Source organism: Dendrobates tinctorius, unplaced genomic scaffold, assembly GCF_039654945.1.
Source record: "Dendrobates tinctorius isolate UK_male_01 unplaced genomic scaffold, ASM3965494v1 ptg000332l, whole genome shotgun sequence".
Classification (NCBI taxonomy): Eukaryota; Metazoa; Chordata; class Amphibia; order Anura; family Dendrobatidae; genus Dendrobates; species Dendrobates tinctorius.
Window position 1 is genome coordinate 4,055,351 of NW_027361998.1, and position 17,256 is coordinate 4,072,606.

Genomic DNA, 17,256 nt, shown 5'->3' on the forward strand with positions numbered 1-17,256 from the left:
AGAGCATCGCAGCTATGATAGAAAGGAGTCAGGACGCACAGAGCATCGCAGCTATGATATAAAGGGGTCAGGACACGTAGAGCATCGCAGCTATGATATAAAGGAGTCAGGACAAGCAGAGCATCACAGCTATGATAGAAATGTGTCTGGACACAGAACATCACAGCTATGATAGAAAGGAGTCAGGACAAGCAGAGCATTGCAGCTATGATAGAAAGGAGTCAGGACAAGCAAAGTATTGCAGCTATGATAGAAAGGTCGAGAAGGTTACAGGACGTACAGAAACTTCTGCTAACGTCTCATAGGCAAATAACACCGGGTCTTTCAGTGGTCTGATGGAGACCAAGAAATGAAGTGAGCTTTACCTTCTCTTCAGACCTGACTTTAATCTAAACTTTCCCTGCTGTAATAGAAAAGTCCCACTAGAGGGCAGTGTCCTCCTGGCCAGATGGGACAGATCTCCATGAACTTTGCTCTGAAGTTGAACATATGATTTCTGGATCTGCACATTTTAAGGACTCATCAATACAAGCCTTTTTTTTTTGTTTAAGGGGGAGGTTTCATTGTGCGATCTGTCAAACAAGAAATAAACTCCCTTTTTTTCACCCTTCTGCAAAACAAGGTGACCGCAAAACTCAACTTCTTACAAATTCCAGCAGTCAGAAAGTTTGTCAGAAGAGTAGCAGAGGAGATTAGGGTAAAGGCATCTGCTGAGGATCACCAGCCCCCCGGACTGCAGCCTGGGACCCCATATAAGACTATACAGGGAGCAGCGACCTGGGATCACATCTGCAGGTGAGCAATGCATGCGGTGGACCTGCAGTGGATGATGGGGATCTATGGCATGCGGTGGACCTGGAGTGGATGATGGGGATCTATGGCATGCGGTGGACCTGTCATGGTGCTGCAGCGGAGCGAGCGCTGTAATACGACCTGTCATCATGTGAGCAGGTGCCGGCTGCGCTCCATACAGCTGCGGGACGATCTCGCCTCCGCTACCCAGAAGCTAATAAGGCTCCTCCAGATTATATCAATCTTAATCATCGATACATAAATATTCTGTAACTTTCTACTGGATATTAGACTTGTATTTGTTATAATCATTTTCAAGACTTCTGCTCACTGTCAGAGAATGAAAACATTCTCATTACCAGGATCTACCAGATAATCCTCACAGCTGGGGGTTTGTTACAATATCTCAATCTGGAGTGGATAAGAACCAAGATGTGACAGGATAATTACACTGACACTTGGGGTACAGGATAATGACACTGACACTCGGGGTACAGGATAATGACACTGACACTCGGGGTACAGGATAATGACGCTGACACTGGGGGTACAGGATAATGACACTGACACTTGGGGTACAGGATAATGACACTGACACTCGGGGTACAGGATAATGACACTGACACTCGGGGTACAGGATAATGACACTGACACTCGGGGTACAGGATAATGACATTGACACTCGGGGTACAGGATAATGACACTGACACTTGGGGTACAGGATAATGACACTGACACTGGGGGTACAGGATAATGACACTGACACTCGGGGTACAGGATAATGACACTGACACTTGGGGTACAGGATAATGACACTGACACTCGGGGTACAGGATAATGACGCTGACACTCGGGGTACAGGATAATGACACTGACACTTGGGGTACAGGATAATGACACTGACACTCGGGGTACAGGATAATGACACTGACACTCGGGGTACAGGATAATGACATTGACACTCGGGGTACAGGATAATGACACTGACACTTGGGGTACAGGATAATGACACTGACACTGGGGGTACAGGATAATGACACTGACACTTGGGGTACAGGATAATGACACTGACACTCGGGGTACAGGATAATGACACTGACACTCGGGGTACAGGATAATGACGCTGACACTCGGGGTACAGGATAATGACACTGACACTTGGGGTACAGGATAATGACACTGACACTCGGGGTACAGGATAATGACACTGACACTTGGGGTACAGGATAATGACACTGACACTCGGGGTACAGGATAATTACACTGACACTTGGGGTACAGGATAATGACACTGACACTCGGGGTACAGGATAATGACACTGACACTCGGGGTACAGGATAATGACGCTGACACTGGGGGTACAGGATAATGACACTGACACTTGGGGTACAGGATAATGACACTGACACTCGGGGTACAGGATAATGACACTGACACTCGGGGTACAGGATAATGACACTGACACTCGGGGTACAGGATAATGACATTGACACTCGGGGTACAGGATAATGACACTGACACTTGGGGTACAGGATAATGACACTGACACTGGGGGTACAGGATAATGACACTGACACTCGGGGTACAGGATAATGACACTGACACTTGGGGTACAGGATAATGACACTGACACTTGGGGTACAGGATAATGACACTGACACTCGGGGTACAGGATAATGACACTGACACTCGGGGTACAGGATAATGACGCTGACACTCGGGGTACAGGATAATGACACTGACACTTGGGGTACAGGATAATGACACTGACACTCGGGGTACAGGATAATGACACTGACACTTGGGGTACAGGATAATGACACTGACACTCGGGGTACAGGATAATGACACTGACACTTGGGGTACAGGATAATGACACTGACACTCGGGGTAAAGGATAATGACACTGACACTCGGGGTACAGGATAATGACACTGACACTCGGGGTACAGGATAATGACACTGACACTCGGGGTACAGGATAATGACACTGACACTTGGGGTACAGGATAATGACACTGACACTCGGGGTACAGGATAATGACACTGACACTCGGGGTACAGGATAATGACACTGACACTCGGGGTACAGGATAATGACACTGACACTCGGGGTACAGGATAATGACACTGACACTCGGGGTTCAGGATAACGACACTGACACTCGGGGTACAGGATAATGACACTGACACTCAGGGTACAGGATAATGACACTGACACTCGGGGTACAGGATAATGACGCTGACACTGGGGGTACAGGATAATGACGCTGACACTTGGGGTACAGGATAATGACACTGACACTGGGGTACAGGATAATGACACTGACACTTGGGGTACAGGATAATGACACTGACACTCGGGGTACAGGATAATGATGCTGACACTCGGGGTACAGGATAATGACACTGACACTCGGGGTACAGGATAATGAAAGTGACACACGGGGTACAGGATAATGACACTGACACTCGGGGTACAGGATAATGACACTGACACTCGAGATACAGGATAATGACTCTGACACTTGGGGTACAGGATACTAACACTGACACTCGGGGTACAGGATAATGACACTGACACTGGGGGTACAGGATAATGACACTGATACTCGGGGCCCTGGATAATGACAATGACACTTGGGGTACAGGATGATGACACTAACATTTGGGGTACAGGATAATGACAGTGACTCTTGGGGTACAGGATAATGACACTGACACTCGGTACAGGATAATGACACTGACACTCGGGGTACAGGATAATGACACTGAGACTTGGGGTACAGGATAATGACAATGACACTTGGGGTACAGGATGATGACACTAACATTTGGGGTACAGGATAATGACAGTGACACTCGGGGTACAGGATAATGACACTAACACTCGGGGTACAGGATAATGACACGAAACTGGGGTACAGGATAACGACGCTGACACTTGGGGTACAGGATAATGACACTGACACTCGGAGTACAGGATAATGACACTGACACTCGGGGTACAGGATAATGACACTGACACTCGGGGTACAGGATAGTGACACTGACACTCGGGGTACAGGATAATGACACTGACACTGGGGGTACAGGATTACGACGCTGACACTCGGGGTACAGGATAATGACACTGACACTGGGGTACAGGATAATGACACTGACACTTGGGGTACAGGATAATGACACTGACACTCGGGGTACAGGATAATGAAAGTGACACTCGGGGTACAGGATAATGACACTGACACTTGGGGTACAGGATAATGACTCTGACACTTGGGGTACAGGATACTAACACTGACACTCGGGGTACAGGATAATGACACTGACACTGGGGGTACAGGATAATGACACTGATACTCGGGGCCATGGATAATGACAGTGACTCTTAGGGTACAGGATAATGACACTGACACTCGGTACAGGATAATGACACTGACACTCGGGGTACAGGATAATGACACTGACGCTCAGTGTTTAGGATAATGACACTGAGACTTGGGGTACAGGATAATGACAATGACACTTGGGGTACAGGATGATGACACTAACATTTGGGGTACAGGATAAAGACAGTGACACTCGGGGTACAGGATAATGACACTAACACTCGGGGTACAGGATAATGACACGAAACTGGGGTACAGGATAACGACACTGACACTTGGGGTACAGGATAATGACACTGACACTCGGGGTACAGGATAATGACGCTGACACTGGGGGTACAGGATAATGACACTGACACTTGGGGTACAGGATAATGACACTGACACTCGGGGTACAGGATAATGACACTGACACTCGGGGTACAGGATAATGACACTGACACTCGGGGTACAGGATAATGACACTGACACTCGGGGTACAGGATAATGACACTGACACTTGGGGTACAGGATAATGACACTGACACTGGGGGTACAGGATAATGACACTGACACTCGGGGTACAGGATAATGACACTGACACTTGGGGTACAGGATAATGACACTGACACTTGGGGTACAGGATAATGACACTGACACTCGGGGTACAGGATAATGACACTGACACTCGGGGTACAGGATAATGACGCTGACACTCGGGGTACAGGATAATGACACTGACACTTGGGGTACAGGATAATGACACTGACACTCGGGGTACAGGATAATGACACTGACACTTGGGGTACAGGATAATGACACTGACACTCGGGGTACAGGATAATGACACTGACACTTGGGGTACAGGATAATGACACTGACACTCGGGGTACAGGATAATGACACTGACACTCGGGGTACAGGATAATGACACTGACACTCGGGGTACAGGATAATGACACTGACACTCGGGGTACAGGATAATGACACTGACACTTGGGGTACAGGATAATGACACTGACACTCGGGGTACAGGATAATGACATTGACACTCGGGGTACAGGATAATGACACTGACACTCGGGGTACAGGATAATGACACTGACACTTGGGGTACAGGATACTGACACTCGGGGTACAGGATAATGACACTGACACTCGGGGTACAGGATAATGACACTGACACTCGGGGTTCAGGATAACGACACTGACACTCGGGGTACAGGATAATGACACTGACACTCAGGGTACAGGATAATGACACTGACACTCGGGGTACAGGATAATGACGCTGACACTGGGGGTACAGGATAATGACGCTGACACTTGGGGTACAGGATAATGACACTGACACTGGGGTACAGGATAATGACACTGACACTTGGGGTACAGGATAATGACACTGACACTCGGGGTACAGGATAATGATGCTGACACTCGGGGTACAGGATAATGACACTGACACTCGGGGTACAGGATAATGACACTGACACTTGGGGAACAGGATAATGACACTGACACTTGGGGTACAGGATTATGACACTGACACTTGGGGTACAGGATAATGACACTGACACTTGGGGTCCTGGATAATGACACTGACACTTGGGGTATAGGATATTGACTCTGACACTCGGGGTACAGGATAATGACACTGACACTTGGGGTACAGGATAATGACAGTGACACTTGGGGTACAGGATAATGACACTGACACTCGGGGTACAGGATAATGACACTGACACTTGGGGTATAGGATATTGACTCTGACACTCAGGGTACAGGATAATGACACTGACACTTGGGGTACAGGATAATGACAGTGACACTCGGGGTACAGGATAATGACACTGACACTCGGGGTACAGGATAATGACACTGACACTCGAGATACAGGATAATGACTCTGACACTTGGGGTACAGGATACTAACACTGACACTCGGGGTACAGGATAATGACACTGACACTGGGGGTACAGGATAATGACACTGATACTCGGGGCCCTGGATAATGACAGTGACTCTTGGGGTACAGGATAATGACACTGACACTCGGGGTACAGGATAATGACACTGAGACTTGGGGTACAGGATAATGACAATGACACTTGGGGTACAGGATGATGACACTAACATTTGGGGTACAGGATAATGACAGTGACACTCGGGGTACAGGATAATGACACTAACACTCGGGGTACAGGATAATGACACGAAACTGGGGTACAGGATAACGACGCTGACACTTGGGGTACAGGATAATGACACTGACACTCGGAGTACAGGATAATGACACTGACACTCGGGGTACAGGATAATGACACTGACACTCGGGGTACAGGATAGTGACACTGACACTCGGGGTACAGGATAATGACACTGACACTGGGGGTACAGGATTACGACGCTGACACTCGGGGTACAGGATAATGACACTGACACTGGGGTACAGGATAATGACACTGACACTTGGGGTACAGGATAATGACACTGACACTCGGGGTACAGGATAATGACACTGACACTCGGGGTACAGGATAATGAAAGTGACACTCGGGGTACAGGATAATGACACTGACACTTGGGGTACAGGATAATGACTCTGACACTTGGGGTACAGGATACTAACACTGACACTCGGGGTACAGGATAATGACACTGACACTGGGGGTACAGGATAATGACACTGATACTCGGGGCCATGGATAATGACAGTGACTCTTGGGGTACAGGATAATGACACTGACACTCGGTACAGGATAATGACACTGACACTCGGGGTACAGGATAATGACACTGACACTCAGTGTACAGGATAATGACACTGAGACTTGGGGTACAGGATAATGACAATGACACTTGGGGTACAGGATGATGACACTAACATTTGGGGTACAGGATAAAGACAGTGACACTCGGGGTACAGGATAATGACACTAACACTCGGGGTACAGGATAATGACACGAAACTGGGGTACAGGATAACGACGCTGACACTTGGGGTACAGGATAATGACACTGACACTCGGGGTACAGGATAATGACACTGACACTCGGGGTACAGGATAATGACACTGACACTCGGGGTACAGGATAGTGACACTGACACTCGGGGTACAGGATAATGACACTGACACTGGGGGTACAGGATTACAACGCTGACACTCGGGGTACAGGATAATGACACTGACAGTCGGGGTACAGGATAATGACACTGATACTCGGGGTACAGGATAATGAAACTGACACTCGGGGTACAGGATCATGACAATGACACTTAGGGTGCAGGATAATGACACTGACACTGGGGGTACAGGATTACGACGCTGATACTTGGGGTACAGGATAATGACACTGACACTCGGGGTACAGGATCATGACAGTGACACTCGGGGTACAGGATAATGAAACTGACACTTAGGGTACAGGATAATGACACTGACACTTAGGGTACAGGATAATGACACTGACACTGGGGGTACAGGATTACGACGCTGACACTTGGGGTACAGGATAATGACACTGACACTTGGGGTACAGGATAATGACACTGACACTGGGGGTACAGGATAATGACACTGATACTCGGGGTCCTGGATAATGACAGTGACTCTTGGGGTACAGGATGATGACACTGACACTCGGGGTAAAGGACAATGATATTGACACTTGGGGTACAGGATAATGACACTGACACTCAAGATTCAGGATAATGACACTGACACTTGGGGTACAGGATAATGACGCTGACACTCGAGATACAGTATTATGACACTGACACTCGGGGTACAGGATAATGACACTGACACTCGGGGTACAGGATAATGACACTGAGACTTGGGGTACAGGATAATGACAATGACACTTGGGGTACAGGATGATGACACTAACATTTGGGGTACAGGATAATGACACTGACACTGGGGGTACAGGATAATGACACGAAACTGGGGTACAGGATAACGACGCTGACACTTGAGGTACAGGATAATGACACTGACACTCGGGGTACAGGATAATGACACTGACACTTGGGGTATAGGATAATGACACTGACATTCGGGGTACAGGATAGTGACACTGACACTCGGGGTACAGGATAATGAAACTGACACTCTGGGTACAGGATAATGACACTGACACTTGGGGTACAGGATAATGACACTGACACTCGAGGTACAGGATAATGACACTGACACTCGGGGTACAGGATAATGACACTGACACTTGGGGTACAGGATAATGACGCTGACACTTGGGGTACAGGATAATGACACTGACACTCAAGATACAGGATAATGACACTGACACTTGGGGAACAGGATAATGACACTGACACTTGGGGTACAGGATTTTGACACTGACACTTGGGGTACAGGATACTGACACTGACACTTGGGGTCCTGGATAATGACACTGACACTTGGGGTATAGGATATTGACTCTGACACTCAGGGTACAGGATAATGACACTGACACTTGGGGTACAGGATAATGACTCTGACACTCAGGGTACAGGATAATGACAGTGACACTTGGGGTACAGGATAATGACACTGACACTCGGGGCACAGGATGATGACACCGACAGTCGGGGTACAGGATAATGACACTGATACTTGGGGTACAGGATAATGACACTGACACTTGGGGTACAGGATATTGACACTGACACTTGGGTTACAGGATAATGACACTGACACTTGGGGTACAGGATAATGACACTGACAGTCAGGGTACAGGATAATGGCACTGACACTCGGGGTACAGGATAATGACAGTGACACTTGGGGTACAGGATAATGACACTAACACTTGGGGTACAGGATAATGACACTAACACTTGGGGTACAGGATAATGACGCTGACACTTGGGTTACAGGATAATGACACTGACACTTGGGGTACAGGATAATGACACTAACACTTGGGGTACAGGATAATGACACTGACACTCGGGGTACAGGATAATGACACTAACACTTGGGGTACAGGATAATGACGCTGACACTTGGGTTACAGGATAATGACACTGACACTCGGGGTTCAGGATAACGACACTGACACTCAGGGTACAGGATAATGACACTGACACTCGGGTTACAGGATGATGACACTGACACTTGGGATTAAGGATAATAACACTGACACTTGGGGTACAGGATAATGACACTGACACTTGGGGTACAGGATAATGACACTGTCACTTGGGGTACAGGATAATGACACTGACAGTCGGGGTACAGGATAATGACACTGACACTCGGGGTACAGGATAATGACAGTGACACTTGGCGTACAGGATAATGACACTGACACTCGGGGTACAGGATAATGACACTGACACTCGGGGTACAGGATAATGACAGTGACACTTGGCGTACAGGATAATGACACTGACACTCGGGGTACAGCATAATGACACTGACACTTGGGGTATAGGATAATGACACTGACACTCGGGGTACAGGATAGTGACACTGACACTCGGGGTACAGGATAATGAAACTGACACTCTGGGTACAGGATAATGACACTGACACTTGGGGTACAGGATAATGACACTGACACTCGGGGTACAGGATAATGACGCTGACACTTGGGGTACAGGATAATGACACTGACACTTGGGGTACAGGATTATGACACTGACACTTGGGGTACAGGATAATGACACTGACACTTGGGGTATAGGATATTGACTCTGACACTCGGGGTACAGGATAATGACAGTGACACTTGGCGTACAGGATAATGACACTGACACTTGGGGTACAGGATAATGACACTGACACTTGGGGTACAGGATAATGACAGTGACACTTGGGGTACAGGATAATGACACTGACACTCGGGGTACAGGATAATGACAGTGACACTTGGCGTACAGGATAATGACACTGACAGTCGGGGTACAGGATAATGACACTGACACTCGGGGTACAGGATAATGACAGTGACACTTGGCGTACAGGATAATGACACTGACACTCGGGGTACAGGATAATGACACTGACACTTGGGGTATAGGATAATGACACTGACACTCGGGGTACAGGATAGTGACACTGACACTCGGGGTACAGGATAATGACACTGACACTTGGGGTACAGGATAATGACACTGACACTCGGGGTACAGGATAATGACGCTGACACTTGGGGTACAGGATAATGACACTGACACTCGGGGTACAGGATAATGACACTGACACTTGGGGTACAGGATAATGACACTGACACTCGGGGTACAGGATAATGACACTGACACTCGGGGTACAGGATAATGACACTGACACTTGGGGTACAGGATAATGACGCTGACACTTGGGGTACAAGATAATGACACTGACACTCGAGATACAGGATAATGACACTGACACTTGGGGAACAGGATAATGACACTGACACTTGGGGTACAGGATTATGACACTGACACTTGGGGTACAGGATAATGACACTGACACTTGGGGTATAGGATATTGACTCTGACACTCGGGGTACAGGATAATGACACTGACACTTGGGGTACAGGATAATGACAGTGACACTTGGGGTACAGGATAATGACACTGACACTCGGGGCACAGGATGATGACACCGACAGTCAGGGTACAGGATAATGACACTGATACTTGGGGTACAGGATAATGACGCTGACACTTGGGGTACAGGATAATGACACTGACACTCGAGATACAGGATAATGACACTGACACTTGGGGAACAGGATAATGACACTGACACTTGGGGTACAGGATAATGGCACTGACACTTGGGGTACAGGATAATGACGCTGACACTTGGGGTACAGGATAATGACACTGACACTCGAGATACAGGATAATGACACTGACACTTGGGGAACAGGATAATGACACTGACACTTGGGGTACAGGATTATGACACTGACACTTGGGGTACAGGATAATGACACTGACACTTGGGGTCCTGGATAATGACACTGACACTTGGGGTATAGGATATTGACTCTGACACTCGGGGTACAGGATAATGACACTGACACTTGGGGTACAGGATAATGACAGTGACACTTGGGGTACAGGATAATGACACTGACACTTGGGGTATAGGACAATGACACTGACACTCGGGGTACAGGATAGTGACACTGACACTCGGGGTACAGGATAATGAAACTGACACTCTGGGTACAGGATAATGACACTGACACTTGGGGTACAGGATAATGACACTGACACTCGGGGTACAGGATAATGACGCTGACACTTGGGGTACAGGATAATGACACTGACACTCGGGGTACAGGATAATGACACTGACACTTGGGGTACAGGATAATGACACTGACACTCGGGGTACAGGATAATGACACTGACACTCGGGGTACAGGATAATGACAGTGACACTTGGGGTACAGTATAATGACACTGACACTTGGGGTACAGGATAATGACACTGACAGTCGGGGTACAGGATAATGGCACTGACACTCGGGGTACAGGATAATGACAGTGACACTTGGGGTACAGGATAATGTCACTGACACTTGGGTTACAGGATAATGACACTGACACTCGGGGTACAGGATAATGACACTGACACTTGGGGTACAGGATAATGACACTGACACTTGGGGTACAGGATAATGACACTGACAGTCGGGGTACAGGATAATGACACTGACACTTGGGGTACAGGATAATGACAGTGACACTTGGGGTACAGGATAATGACACTGACACTCGGGGTACAGGATAATGACACTGACACTTGGGGTATAGGATAATGACACTGACACTTGGGGTACAGGATAATGACACTGACACTCGAGATACAGGATAATGACACTGACACTTGGGGTACAGGATAATGACACTGACAGTCGGGGTACAGGATAATGACACTGACACTCGGGGTACAGGATAATGACAGTGACACTTGGGGTACAGGATAATGACACTGACGCTCGGGGTACAGGATAATGACACTGACACTTGGGGTATAGGACAATGACACTGACACTCGGGGTACAGGATAGTGACACTGACACTCGGGGTACAGGATAATGAAACTGACACTCTGGGTACAGGATAATGACACTGACACTTGGGGTACAGGATAATGACACTGACACTCGGGGTACAGGATAATGACGCTGACACTTGGGGTACAGGATAATGACACTGACACTCGGGGTACAGGATAATGACACTGACACTTGGGGTACAGGATAATGACACTGACACTCGGGGTACAGGATAATGACACTGACACTCGGGGTACAGGATAATGACAGTGACACTTGGGGTACAGTATAATGACACTGACACTCGGGGTACAGGATAATGAAACTGACACTCTGGGTACAGGATAATGACTCTGACACTTGGGGTACAGGATAATGACACTGACACTCGGGGTACAGGATAATGACACTGACACTCGGGGTACAGGATAATGACACTGACACTCGGGGTACAGGATAATGAAACTGACACTCTGGGTACAGGATAATGACACTGACACTTGGGGTACAGGATAATGACACTGACACTCGGGGTACAGGATAATGACGCTGACACTCGGGGTACAGGATAATGACACTGACACTTGGGGTACAGGATAATGACAGTGACACTCGGGGTACAGGATAATGACACTGACACTTGGGGTATAGGACAATGACACTGACACTCGGGGTACAGGATAGTGACACTGACACTCGGGGTACAGGATAATGAAACTGACACTCTGGGTACAGGATAATGACACTGACACTTGGGGTACAGGATAATGACACTGACACTCGGGGTACAGGATAATGACGCTGACACTTGGGGTACAGGATAATGACACTGACACTCGGGGTACAGGATAATGACACTGACACTTGGGGTACAGGATAATGACACTGACACTCGGGGTACAGGATAATGACACTGACACTCGGGGTACAGGATAATGACAGTGACACTTGGGGTACAGTATAATGACACTGACACTTGGGGTACAGGATAATGACACTGACAGTCGGGGTACAGGATAATGGCACTGACACTCGGGGTACAGGATAATGACAGTGACACTTGGGGTACAGGATAATGTCACTGACACTTGGGTTACAGGATAATGACACTGACACTCGGGGTACAGGATAATGACACTGACACTTGGGGTACAGGATAATGACACTGACACTTGGGGTACAGGATAATGACACTGACAGTCGGGGTACAGGATAATGACACTGACACTTGGGGTACAGGATAATGACAGTGACACTTGGGGTACAGGATAATGACACTGACACTCGGGGTACAGGATAATGACACTGACACTTGGGGTATAGGATAATGACACTGACACTTGGGGTACAGGATAATGACACTGACACTCGAGATACAGGATAATGACACTGACACTTGGGGTACAGGATAATGACACTGACAGTCGGGGTACAGGATAATGACACTGACACTCGGGGTACAGGATAATGACAGTGACACTTGGGGTACAGGATAATGACACTGACACTCGGGGTACAGGATAATGACACTGACACTTGGGGTATAGGACAATGACACTGACACTCGGGGTACAGGATAGTGACACTGACACTCGGGGTACAGGATAATGAAACTGACACTCTGGGTACAGGATAATGACACTGACACTTGGGGTACAGGATAATGACACTGACACTCGGGGTACAGGATAATGACGCTGACACTTGGGGTACAGGATAATGACACTGACACTCGGGGTACAGGATAATGACACTGACACTTGGGGTACAGGATAATGACACTGACACTCGGGGTACAGGATAATGACACTGACACTCGGGGTACAGGATAATGACAGTGACACTTGGGGTACAGTATAATGACACTGACACTCGGGGTACAGGATAATGAAACTGACACTCTGGGTACAGGATAATGACTCTGACACTTGGGGTACAGGATAATGACACTGACACTCGGGGTACAGGATAATGACACTGACACTCGGGGTACAGGATAATGACACTGACACTCGGGGTACAGGATAATGAAACTGACACTCTGGGTACAGGATAATGACACTGACACTTGGGGTACAGGATAATGACACTGACACTCGGGGTACAGGATAATGACGCTGACACTTGGGGTACAGGATAATGACACTGACACTCGAGATACAGGATAATGACACTGACACTTGGGGTCCTGGATAATGACACTGACACTCGGGGTACAGGATATTGACTCTGACACTCGGGGTACAGGATAATGACACTGACACTTGGGGTACAGGATAATGACACTGACACTTGGGGTACAGGATATTGACACTGACACTTGGGTTACAGGATAATGACACTGACACTTGGGGTACAGGATAATGACACTGACACTTGGGGTACAGGATAATGACACTGACAGTCGGGGTACAGGATAATGACACTGACACTCGGGGTACAGGATAATGATGCTGACACTTGGGGTACAGGATAATGACACTGACACTTGGGGTACAGGATAATGACACTGACACTTGGGGTACAGGATAATGACACTGACACTCGGGGTACAGGATAATGACAGTGACACTTGGGGTACAGGATAATGACACTGACACTCGGGGTACAGGATAATGACACTGACACTCGGGGTACAGGATAATGACAGTGACACTTGGGGTACAGGATAATGTCACTGACACTCGGGTTACAGGATAATGACACTGACACTCGGGGTACAGGATAATGACACTAACACTCGGGGTTCAGGATAACGACACTGACACTCAGGGTACAGGATAATGAAACTGACACTTGGGGTATAGGATAATGACACTGACACTCGGGGTAAAGGATGATGACACTGACACTCGGGGTACAGGATTATGACACTGACACTTGGGGAACAGGATAATGACACTGACACTTGGGGTACAGGATAATGACACTGACACTCGGGGTACAGGATAATGACAGTGACACTTGGGGTACAGGATAATGACACTGACACTCGGGGTAAAGGATGATGACACTGACACTTGGGGTACAGGATAATGACACTGACACTTGGGGTACAGGATAATGACACTGACACTTGGGGTACAGGATAATGACACTGACACTCGGGGTACAGGATAATGACAGTGACACTTGGGGTACAGGATAATGACACTGACACTCGGGGTACAGGATAATGACACTGACACTCGGGGTACAGGATAATGACAGTGACACTTGGGGTACAGGATAATGTCACTGACACTCGGGTTACAGGATAATGACACTGACACTCGGGGTACAGGATAATGACACTAACACTTGGGGTACAGGATAATGACACTGACACTGGGGGTACAGGATAATGACGCTGACACTTGGGTTACAGGATAATGACACTGACACTCGGGGTTCAGGATAACGACACTGACACTCAGGGTACAGGATAATGACACTGACACTCGGGGTACAGGATGATGACACTGACACTCGAGGTACAGGATAATGACACTGACACTTGGAGTACAGGATAATGACGCTGACACTTGGGGTACAGGATAATGACACTGACACTTGGGGTATAGGATAATGACACTGACACTTGGGGTATAGGATAATGACAGTGACACTTGGGGTATAGGATAATGACACTGACACTCGGGGTAAAGGATGATGACACTGACACTTGGGGTACAGGATAATGACACTGACACTTGGGGTACAGGATAATGACACTGACACTTGGGGTACAGGATAATGACACTGACACTCGGGGTACAGGATAATGACAGTGACACTTGGGGTACAGGATAATGACACTGACACTCGGGGTACAGGATAATGACACTGACACTCGGGGTACAGGATAATGACAGTGACACTTGGGGTACAGGATAATGTCACTGACACTCGGGTTACAGGATAATGACACTGACACTCGGGGTACAGGATAATGACACTAACACTTGGGGTACAGGATAATGACACTGACACTGGGGGTACAGGATAATGACGCTGACACTTGGGTTACAGGATAATGACACTGACACTCGGGGTTCAGGATAACGACACTGACACTCAGGGTACAGGATAATGACACTGACACTCGGGGTACAGGATGATGACACTGACACTCGAGGTACAGGATAATGACACTGACACTTGGAGTACAGGATAATGACGCTGACACTTGGGGTACAGGATAATGACACTGACACTTGGGGTATAGGATAATGACACTGACACTCGGGGTACAGGATGATGACACTGACACTCGGGGTACAGGATAATGACACTGACACTTGGGATTAAGGATAATGACACTGACTCTTGGGGTACAGGATAATGACACTGACACTTGGGGTACAGGATAATGACACTGACACTTGGGGTACAGGATAACGATGCTGACACTTGGGGTACAGGATAATCACACTAACACTTGGGGTACAGGATAATGACACTGACACTTGGGGTACAGGATAATGACACTGACACTCGGGGTACAGGATAATGACACTGACACTTGGGGTATAGGATAATGACACTGACACTCGGGGTACAGGATGATGACACTGACACTCGGGGTACAGGATAATGACACTGACACTTGGGATTAAGGATAATGACACTGACACTTGGGGTACAGGATAATGACACTGACACTTGGGGTACAGGATAATGACTCTGACACTTGGGGTACAGGATAACGATGCTGACACTTGGGGTACAGGATAATCACACTAACACTTGGGGTACAGGATAATGACACTGACACTTGGGGTACAGGATAATGACACTGACACTCGGGGTACAGGATAATGACACTGATACTCGGGGTACAGGATCATGACACTGACACTCGGGGTACAGGATAATGACACTGACACTCGGGGTACAGGATAATGACACTGACACTTGGGGTACAGGATAATGACACAGACACTTGGGGTACAGGATAATAATGCTGACACTTGGGGTACAGGATAATGACACTGACACTCAGGGTACAGGATAATGACACTGACACTTGGGGTACAGGATAATGACACTGACACTTGGGGTATAGGATAATGACACTGACACTTGGGGTACAGGATAA

General features: G+C 47.8%; 1 protein-coding gene across 1 annotated transcript in view; it reads left to right on the plus strand.

The window, feature by feature from the left end:
• The first annotated feature begins 590 nt into the window (after positions 1 to 590).
• The window catches only part of SCARA5 (scavenger receptor class A member 5), a 410,475-nt gene continuing 393,809 nt past the window's right edge, over positions 591 to 17,256 (plus strand). The window contains exon 1 of the mRNA XM_073561962.1: positions 591 to 795. The gene's annotated coding sequence lies outside the window, so the exon portion shown is untranslated. The remainder of the gene's footprint in view (positions 796 to 17,256) is intronic.